This window comes from Myotis nattereri (assembly GCF_964212035.1).
Source record: "Myotis nattereri genome assembly, chromosome: 5".
In the NCBI taxonomy this organism is placed as follows: Eukaryota; Metazoa; Chordata; class Mammalia; order Chiroptera; family Vespertilionidae; genus Myotis; species Myotis nattereri.
The window spans coordinates 85,397,595-85,408,460 of NC_138080.1; the positions used below are offsets into that span (position 1 = coordinate 85,397,595).

Genomic DNA, 10,866 nt, shown 5'->3' on the forward strand with positions numbered 1-10,866 from the left:
AGACACTTGAAGACACTGTCTGGAAGATAAGCAGACTATCAATCTCCCCATCACTACAAATCACACAGGCCCTATATCAGAAGAAGCAAACACATTCTATATTTTGTTGCTTAGATCTGCTTTGAAATTTTGTAGGTCAGATAAGGCTTGTAAAAAACCTTGTTATGGCCATCATTGATGGATCCTTAATTTGAATAAAATTTCTTAATAACTTGTATGGCTATTAAAATCTGATTTAATTTAAAAAATGACAGTTAAAAAATAACTTCTGTAGGTCATGGTTAAATAATGTTATGGATATTGATAGAAAGTGACAGGATATACTAATAATATTTTTATTCTCATTTCCAAGGTACAAAGGGCTAGTATTCAGTTCATAGTAGCTGAGAGCTTAGGGCAAGGCATCTAGTTATATGCAAAGTATTGCCAGGTTTTAGCTCTGTGTAATGCTTTTAGTCAGCTAAGCTTTACCAAAGTGTGTTTTCCCCATTGGGTGTTCAAAGATATGTCATGTGACAACATTATCTTGATTTTTTTTTTACCTTAGGCTGAAACACATCATGTTCTTCTAGTCATTAATAGCTATTTTATAGCTGAAGTCATTCTCCCATGATGCATGCCAATGGCATGAATGCATTTCTGCCAGCATATAAATCCCGACCCATCCCTGCAACATGTGGAGGTTCAAACAGTTCATGACAGGACACATTGCTATTCATCATCTCCTCTTATATTGTAACTGGAGCCCCGATGCAGGAAATTTGTGCAAAGGGCTCGGTCCTTGCAGCGCAGCTTCGTTTGGAAAGCCATTTGGCTGTCCAGTCTAATTAGCATATTATGCTTTTATTATTATAGATACCCATAGTCTCAGAATAAAGACACTTTAGTTATGTTTTGAGAATATATATATTTTAAATTTAGAGGATCTATTTTGAATACTTTTATCCATACATTTTGAATTACTTGTTCTTTACATTTAAGAATTCAAAACAACTAAAACTGAATAGCAAATAATTTATTAATAATACATGGTTGCCTGACCGGTTTGGCTCAGTGGGTAGAGCGTCGACCTGCAGACTCAAGGGTCCTGGGTTCGATTCCGGTCAAGGGCATGTGCCTTGGTTGTGGGCACATCCCCAGTGGGGAGTGTGCAGGAGGCAGCTGATCGATGTTTCTCTCTCATTGATGTTTCTAACTCTCTATCCCTCTCCCTTCCTCTCTGTAAAAAATCAATAAAATATATATTTTTTAAAAATAATACATGGTTGCAGTGGCAATAATAAATTCACTTGAAAGAGGCAATAAAGCAAAAGGGTAAATACTTGCTAATCATAAAATCTGTGGCCATTAAGGCTATCATAAAAATTCAGAATCACTCAGAGGCCAGACCTTAAAGAAAATACGTCCTCTTAATAGTCCATATGGGATAGGTCCGTAGTACCTAAAATTCTGTAAATTATCACCTTTTAACTACACATGACTCATTGGCACATAAGTATGGCTTTTAAAGAAATCGGATAGATGTTGATCAGGATTAGATCTCCTTTCAAATTGATTACATACACTCTTGCAGATATTTGATTTTGGATCACTGAGACTTTTTGCAATCATAATGTCACCTCTTTGGATACCATAAAAATGTTGACTAAGATTTTGTACAAAGACAATATCTGAATTTTGAATTGTAGGCACCAGTGATGGTCAGAACACACGACAACACCACCAACATATTCAAAAGCACAAGGACTTATACAATCATTTTTGAACAATATAGTCAACCAGTCAAAAGTTTTTCCCCAGAACACCAAGACCCATATATCTATGTGGACTCTGCCACCATTGGCCTTAGGTCTGTTCTACAATACATTAAATTTTTAGGGTAGTTGTAGGCATTCCAGGAATAATAACGCCTCAAAGCATATATGGATGATCCATGGTTTCACAATTCCCAGGTCCTGCAGAAGTCCCAAGAATTTGTATTTTTAGTGGTGTTTTTCTTTAGAAGCATTTTAGTTTTCCAAAATGATCTCACTGAATTTATGAATTGAGAGCCCAATAGATTGTTTGTTATGTAGAATTTATGAGCTCTTTGCTGACTTTTTATTTGAATGAAGATAACTACACCAGTCTAGTCTATTTTCAAAGAGAGGCACCACATTAATTGTTTATTCAACAATCTATTAGGTCCCACATAGTTGGCTGAGTAATAAAGATACAGCAATAAATAAGACAAGGTCCTTGCAATCAGTGAATTTACATATTTGTGGAGAAAGAAGACATATGCTCCCTTAAATGAAGCAGTGAGCCCATTGCTTTCCAAACAGAAAAAGTTGTAATACCTTTAATGCTATGAATATAGAGTTTCTTTTCTTTTCTTTTTTTTTAATATATTTTATTGATTTTTTACAGAGAAGGGAGAGAGATAGAGAGTTAGAAACATCGATGAGAGAGAAACATCGATCAGCTGCCTCCTGCACATCAACTACTGGGGATATGCCCGCAACCCAGGTACATGCCCTTGACCGGAATTGAACCTGGGACCTTTCAGTCTGCAGGCCGACGCTCTATCCACTGAGCCAAACCGGTTTCGGCAAGAGTTTCTTTTCAGTGTACCCAAAGAGAGGTGATGAGCCTTATATTTTCACAGCTAATTAGTAGCATGCAGAAGTCCTAATTGAGAAGGGAATGACCTTTTGCTGTCCATGGTGCTGAATAAATCCAGTATCTACAGAATATATGGGAACATAACACTGCTATTTACTCAGCTGCTGAACTAATTTTTTAAAACTTTCCGAGTAATTAACTGGATGTAAAAAATTGTAAAAGCAAACACGGCACAGTCATGATCAGAAAACCGTCCTAGATCATTACTCCATTAATTTTTGAAACAATTGTTTTAGTTCTAATCTAAGTATGTGCCACTTGAGTAGTTCAGGTGACAGAATAAAACTATTAATTATAGATAGTGATCATACTGATTAATTCATCTACAAAATTTTCTATATTTTTGCTACAAATGTTAAAGGGATAACTAGATAAATGTGTTTTTTATATCCTCATCTAAGGATATGTTTATCAATTTTAAAGAGGGAGGGAACAAGAGAGGGAGAGAGAGAAAGAGAAACATCAATGTAAGAGAGAAACATTGATCGGTTGCCTCTTATACATGCCCTGTGCCCTGACTGGGAATTGAGCCTACAGATTTTTGGTGTAGGGGATGATGTTCCAACCAACTGAGCCACCTGGCCAGGACCTAGATATATGTTTTAATAATTGGTAAGCCTAATTTTTTAACTGGTCCAGTGCAGTAGTATTAGATACCTATGCTACTTTAAGACTTTATGGGTAAGATGTAACTTTACAGTAATTTTGTTTACTGCCAAATAATCAACTATTAAATATATTAGGAATCTGGACCCTATTGTGATTTTAAAGTGACACTTTATAAATCTAACTTTTAAATTGTCATTTTCAGTGAAGTCATATTTTATATATGACATATCACAGGAGTTATTGAGATAGTCAAAACTTATGTAATGAACACAAAAAAATATATAAAATAGATAATAATGTAGAAATAATGAACACATACGCAGATTCAGAATAAAGTTTTCACACTGGTGAAGAGTTCTAAAAGTGCCTGGTTCACAAAATTTCATGTGAGTTTTGAAATATTGCTAGGGACAATGATAAGATTTTCTTAAATGTAGGCATGTTACAAGGCTGTAGCAGGCGTTAATTCCTTGAATATTTACAGACTTCTGATAGAAGATGAATATTGACGAAATATTCATGCACATATTGGTAATGGACCAAGTCCAGCATGCTTCTCTGACACTAGCACACTATAAGTAATGTAGGAATCGTTCATTCAATGTGAGACTATACTTTTAATGTAAAAAATTGAAAGGAATATTGCTATTCTTGTGTTGGTTCTTATATGATAACAATAAGTATCCCAGAGAATATTAATACTTCTTATGACAGCACTCTTATGATGAAACCATCAGAACCACAATTTCACAAATCAAATAATTGTTGTCCTTACAATTACTTATCGAACTGGACATAAATGAACTTGAGCATCTGCTTTTCATGAGGCTGGTGGGTTTGCCCACCCTGAGTTCCCTTGAGGCACTGCTAAAACCCACAGGCTCCCATAGTCCACACAGGCGTTGCCCTTGAGCACCTGGCTCTTTTGGCAAAGGGGATGCCCGTTTTGGGACCTCACAAGACTTGGCGAGTCTCTCAGCCTCTTCAGTTTTGCTTTCTTTCATTTTGGCTTATTCTCAGGCAGGCCTTGCCTTTGAGCTGTTAAAATAAATAGCATAATTTCCAAGTTTGCATCCCACCAGCTCAGTAACCCCAGTAGAAAGTCAGCTTTACTTAAAGAAGTCCTAGGGTTGAATACCATTGGCCTGCCTTGTCACATGCCCTCCCCAGAGTTAGTCCTGAGGGCTGGGGTAGGTATGATAAGCCACACCTGAACCATGCTCCTCTTCTACAAATAGGTGATCCGGTCCACCTGAACTGGATGCCATGACCCATAGTGGAGAACTGCTGGTCCCCAAAATGATGATGTGGGTATTATGAGCTTAAAAAAAATCTAATGGATACTGGCTTGGCAAAATATATAGGGTGGTTATTATCCACATACTTAAATTTTTTTATCTACCTTCATGTAGAAAGAAAAACTAAAATACTGTTTTGATATGATAATGGCAAGATTAGAAATCATTTTCACTTCTGATATTATCCAAAACCAGCTGCTTTTACGGGAGGGAGGGCGGGCGCAGAAGTAGGCTTACAGTTGTTCCTATGGAAAAAAAAACAATAATTATTAAATAATACTGTAAGAATAAACCCCATGTTTCATGTACTCACAACTGTAAACCTACTTTCTCCCACCTTGTATTAAACTTATGTTCCTTTGCCCTACAACCTAAGAAGGAACCTAAAGCAAGAATCTTATATGCAAAATTCAAATTCAAATGCCATTGTAAAATAATTTGAAGGGAAAAATTCAAATGTTTACTATGTATGATAAATACCCTTAGATAATAAATACATAGCAATTTACTACAGATTACGATCACTATTTCGGAGTCTTTTAAAAAGGGTCAGGTCAGTGACATTCCCTGCTGAGATTAATATGACCTCTTCCTGACATGAGTTCAGCCACCAAACCACGTAGTTCTGCTACAGATGACAGGAGGTCACAAGCCAGAGACATTAAACCAGATTTATTTAATGTGCACTACAGAGGAGGCTGGAAATGACAAAGGGCGGGAAGGTTTTTATATCCTGTTCACCAGCAAAGAATGTAGCCTGTCATAGATTTTCCTTCTTTTCACTGAGAGTCAAGAGACTTTGAAGCCATTGTCAGGCCACAGACCCCCTGGAGAGCTCTGCTCTGGCCCCAACCTCCACTGTGGAGCATGAATACATGGGCGGGGGGGGGGGGGGGGGTGTGACTTGAGATCACAGAACACAGATATTAATAAATAATAAAAGGCAGCATTAGATCAAGGCTGCTCACAGAGCTGGAGTTCAGCTGGTTTGTCCAGGCAGAGGAGGAAGGTATTTTTAGTTTCTGACTTAATTCCTTAACAACAACCATTGTGTGGAGACATGGCTGGGAATCAAAGGGCCTCTAATCAAAGGGCAGCATGAATAACCCCGCTGTGCAGGGTTGCTCAGAGAAGACTTTAACTGTCCTGATAGAAGACACACAAGGAAGATGTGTACCAGTTTCCTTGTGCTGGAAAAGAGAGAATCTTTTGCCCTTCTCCCAATTCCCAAGAATTAATACCTAAACTTAAGGTTTTTTTTCTAAGTTGAATCTCAGACAAGAAATGTGTCTTTCATGATCATGGTCTGTCGGACATCATCATAACACTGTCTTTTCAAGTTTGTAAAAAAGTAGAAGGTATGCAGTTATGCAGTTATTACCTAAATGGTTAATGCGACAGAAAGTTATTTTCTAATAAAGTGTAACCAGAACCTCTGTGTATGGATCAGAGAAAAGAGTAAGTGCTCAGAGTAAAGATGTCACTGGAGTTAGAGCCAGAAGTTTTGGATTTGAATCCAGATCCTTGTTAACTGAGTATAGGGCAGGCCACCTGTCTTTCTCAATATGCATTCTTCTGTAGTACAGGCGGTCATCTCAATGTACCTGCACACATTGAAAAACAAAGAAGGTAATGCAGGTGCCAGCATCCAAAAGGTGTCTACAATAGAATTATAGGAAGATATTCTTGTTGGGAATTACCTTAATAATTTGTCCATGTTCAGTGAATGAAGGTAGGCATCACTTACTGTTAAGACTACCTTCTTCTAAGTTTTATAAGAGAGGAGAGATACAAAATAAATTAAAATATCGGTTGACTCCATTGAATTCTTGGAAAAACTAATTTTGATTATGGAGGAAAAGAATCACATCAAACATCTTCATGGAAGCGAGTTATTAATTGAAGGGACAACTAGGTAAGGGACAATAATGAAGCCTTTCATTAGAAGCCTTTCATAAAAAAAACATAAACTCTAATCACTAAGGAGGATGTTTGAGCCATATGACAACCAGTAGACAGATGGTATTGTAGCATGCTTCTAAATGGCTGGGTTTAAAATTCTTTTCCGGATGTTTAGTGTCTTATAGAAAGAAAACGTGTGTGTATAGTTAGATAGGTGGATAGATATTATAAACTGTGTTGGTATTATAAGGAAAAACAAAACACAATATACTTGAAAAACCTAAATACATATTCTAGTTTATAGGCACACAAAGATGAACTAGGACTTTTTTAGTTACAAGAGACAAAAGCCCAACTCAAACTTATTTATACAAAAAAAGGGTACAGGGATGGTGGGAAACTGACCAACAGTATAACAGGGAAATCAAGGCCATAGTTCTTTAGGCAATGAAGGATACAGGGGTTCAGATGATGCCATCTGTTTCCCCTTGGCTCCCTCTCCACTCGGCTATTGTGTTTTCAGGTCTCTCCTATCTTGCATAGATGTTATAAACTGCTACAGAATTATATTCTTGCATGTCCTAATCCCAAGGACCCTCTCCTCTTCAGTGGCTGCTTCAGTTATTTTAAAAGGAACACCAATGTTTTTCTGGATGCTCTAATTGGCCAGTCTGGATTAGATGCCCCATCCCTATGGCTGGGAACTAGGATCCTGGATTGATACCCTCCTCAATAGCACATGGAATGGAGGAGGGGCGGTTCTTAAAAGGGACAAAGTAAAAATAATACCAATAATGTTTGCTATATGTTTATAGGCCTAGATACTGAGAAAGAAAACAATGTCTCCCCACTGATGGCATTGGTAAATTTGAATCAGGTTGGTCACGCATGAACTGTAGTATTCCAGTTGAGATGTCAGGGTATGCTGACAGCAGCTGGGGTTTTGTGAGGAGGTCAAAGCTGAAACACACCTATGATTTTGAAGTTGGGGAAATCAAACAGTCCTTTTGAACCAGAAAGGGATTCATGGAGAGAACCAAAGGGTCGACTCCTTTTGCATCAGTAGCAGAGCTCTGACCCTATCCTTGAACAGCAGGATTCCATACTCCAGGACTGCACAGTGACTCACCCCTTAACATACATGGTGAGGGTGTCATAAAATAGTGATTCAACATTTATAAATCTTACAATGTGAGCACACACTGAGTCTGATTATCATGTGTCGCCGTGTAAAGTTATCACAATAGTATTGGCTATATTCCCCTTCACCTTTTTCACCTTTATCCCTCACCCCTCCCTTCTGGCAACCATCAGTTTGATCTGTTTCTATGAATCTGTTTTGTTTTATTTTGTTTGTTCATTTGTTTTATTCCACATGTAATTGAAACCATATAGTGTTTGTTGTTCTCTGACTTATTTCACTTAGCATAATACCATCTAGGTCCATCCATGTTGTCACAGTGGTAAGATTTTGTTCATTTTTATTGCTGAGCAATATTCCTTGTGTGTGTGTGTGTGTGTGTGTGTGTGTGTGTGTGTGACATCTTCTTTATCCATTCTTCTGTTTATCTTGGCTCTTGCAAATAATGCTGTAATGAACATGGAGGTGCATATATCTTTTTAAGTTAGTGATTTGTCTTTTGTTCAAATAAATACCCAGAAGTGCAATTGAAGGCTATTGTGTAGTCATACAAATGAAGGCTATGGTATCTGAAGAAAATTGAAAGCCCAGGTAGCCTCAGGGAGGTAGGCAGCAGGAAGGAACGAACCATTTAATCAGGAAACTGCTGCTGGGGTGAATCACCTCTACCAGATGCTTTGTTGCTGGGTCCCTATACAAGGAGAAGTGGGATAGCCTAATGCTGAAGAGCATCTGCTCTCACATCAGACAGGAGTGGGTTTGAATTCTGGGTCACCACTCAGCCACTAGCTCCTTGGGCTCAGGGATTTGCTTCAATTGGGGAAAATAATAGTGTCTAGTTTGTTGGGTTGTTGAAGGAGACCAAAGGGCTTTCAGCGGTTCTCAACCTGTGGGTCGCGACCCCTTTGGGGGTCGAACGACCCTTTCACAGGGGTCGCCTAAGACCATCGGAAAACACATATATAATTACATATTGTTTTTGTGATTTATCACTATGCTTTAATTATGTTCAATTTGTAACAATGAAAATACATCCTGCATATCAGATATTTACATTATGATTCATAACAGTAGCAAAATTACAGTTATGAAGTAGCAACAAAAATAATTTTATGGTTGGGGTCACCACAACATGAGGAACTGTATTAAAGGGCCACGGCATTAGGAAGGTTGTGAACCACTGGCTTAGATCAATGTCAATATATATTCAGACTAGAGGCCCAGTGCACAAAAATTTGTGCACTCAGGGGGGAGGGGGGTCCCTCAGCCCGGCCTGTGCCCTCTCCCAGTCTGGGACCCCTCAGAAGATAACGACCTGCTGGCTTAGGCCTGCTCCCAGGTGGCAGAGGGCAGGCCCAATCCCTAGGTGCAGCCCCTGGTCGGGCTCAGAGCAGGGCCGATTGGGGAGTTGGGGCGCTGCCCCCTGTCATGCACAGAGCAGGGAGATTGGGAGTTTGTGATGCCACCCTCAGTCATGATCAGGGTAGGGCCGATTGGGGGGTTGGGGCACCGTCCCCTGTCACACTCAAGGCAGGGTCGATGGGGAGGTTGCGGCGCCACCCTCGGTCACGCACAGAGCAGGGCCAATCAGGGGGTTGGGGAGCTCCCCACTATCAGGCACAGAGCTGGGCTGATCAGGGGGTAGGGGCGCCTTCCCCTGTCACTAACAGAGCAGGGTGGATAGGGAGATTGTGGCCCCACCCCCTATCACACACAGAACCGCAGGGCGATCAGTGGGTTTGGACGCTGCCCCCTGTCACGCTGATCCCGGTGCCGGGAGGCCTCATGGCTCTGCTGATCCTGGTGCTGGGAGGCATATTACCCTTTTACTATATAGGGTAGAGGCCTGGTGCATGGGTGGGGCCGTCTGGTTTGCCCTGAAGGGTGTCCTGGATCAGGGTGGGGGTCCCCACTGGGGTGCCTGGCCCGCCTGGGTGAGGGGATGATGGCTGTTTCCAGCTGGTCACACATCCTTCAGGGTGGGGGTCCTCACTGGGGTGCCTGGCCAGTCGGGGTGAGGGGCTGAGGGCTGTTTTCAGGCTGGCGGTGACTGAAGCTCCCAACTGCTCCTTTTTTTCTTTTCTTTTTTTTTTTATTCTGGGCCAGCTTTAGCTTTGAGGCTTGGCTTCAGCTCTTAGGCCTCCGCCTGAAAGTAGGTTTCTGGCCTTTGCTTACAATGTTGCGAATCTGCTGGCTGAAGTCCGATGGTATTTGTTACAGAGTTTCTTAAACTGCCCGCTCAGAGGCCTGCAGCCCCAGGCGGGGAACGTTGGTTTCCTCCATCACTGAGGCAAGCAAGCCTCATGTTAGTTTCAAGCTGCCTGGCTGCTGGCCGCCATCTTGGCTGACAGTTAATTTGCATATCTCGCTGATTAGCCAATTAAAAGGGTAACGGTCGTACGCCAATTACCATGTTTCTCTTTTATTAGTGTAGATGTATTAAGTAGTATTATAATGTTAAAGATTTGAAGGGGAAGTCCAGTGGTCAAGCATGCCATCTTGAATAATGAAACAACTATCAAGGAAAGATAAAATTTCCCGAGAGAGTATTAAAGTGCATTTGTAGAAGGGGTATGGAAGATTGGCGAAAAAATGCAACAGGTTTCCACTAGAGTTACCAATCCAGGGAATTTGCAATTCCACTTGAATTCCCTATGTATTTTATCAGATGTGGGATGCATAAGGGCAGCGATTGGGTTTCATAAAGGAGATAATGAATGTTTGGTGACCTGAGGGAAACTGTATGTTGATATGGAAAAGGTCATCCTAGTATTTATATCTACATAAAGTTCCAGTTTGCACCAGTCTGTTGTGATGCATACAAGAAAATCAAATGGTACTTGGAGGGTAGTGCAACAAAGCTTTTGTCGACTTATTCAAACTCCATTATATCTATCAAGGGTGGGGGCCTGTTTATCATCTGTCTTTGGGTCCAGTCAACATAGAAAAGGCCAAAAAGCACTCTGGGCTAGATTGCTCTCTATCTAAACTTTACTTGTTCATTGCTGATGTCTTAGTTTTTTTGACAAGTTATTGGATGGAAATAAATAAATATGCAGTTGATTCTTTAGAGCTTATAAATTTGGTAAATGCTCATTTAACTTTTTGGCAGTTATGAGAAATAAGTAAAGGAGTATCCTAAAGTAAGGTTTGTACAAAACATGCTTTGGTTTTGCTTACACAAAATCCCCAGGAACCAGGAATTGAACTACATTTCTCTACCTGAATTTCTTTTTCTTTCATCACTGAGCA

The 10,866-nt window shown here is 40.1% G+C and overlaps 1 pseudogene across 1 annotated transcript; it reads right to left on the reverse strand.

The window, feature by feature from the left end:
• Positions 1-1,325: 1,325 nt before the first annotated feature.
• Positions 1,326-1,893, reverse strand: LOC308520298 (mitochondrial inner membrane protease subunit 1-like; annotated as a pseudogene). Its single transcript has one exon. The product of its transcript is annotated as a mitochondrial inner membrane protease subunit 1-like (transcript).
• Between the last annotated feature and the right edge of the window lie 8,973 nt (positions 1,894-10,866).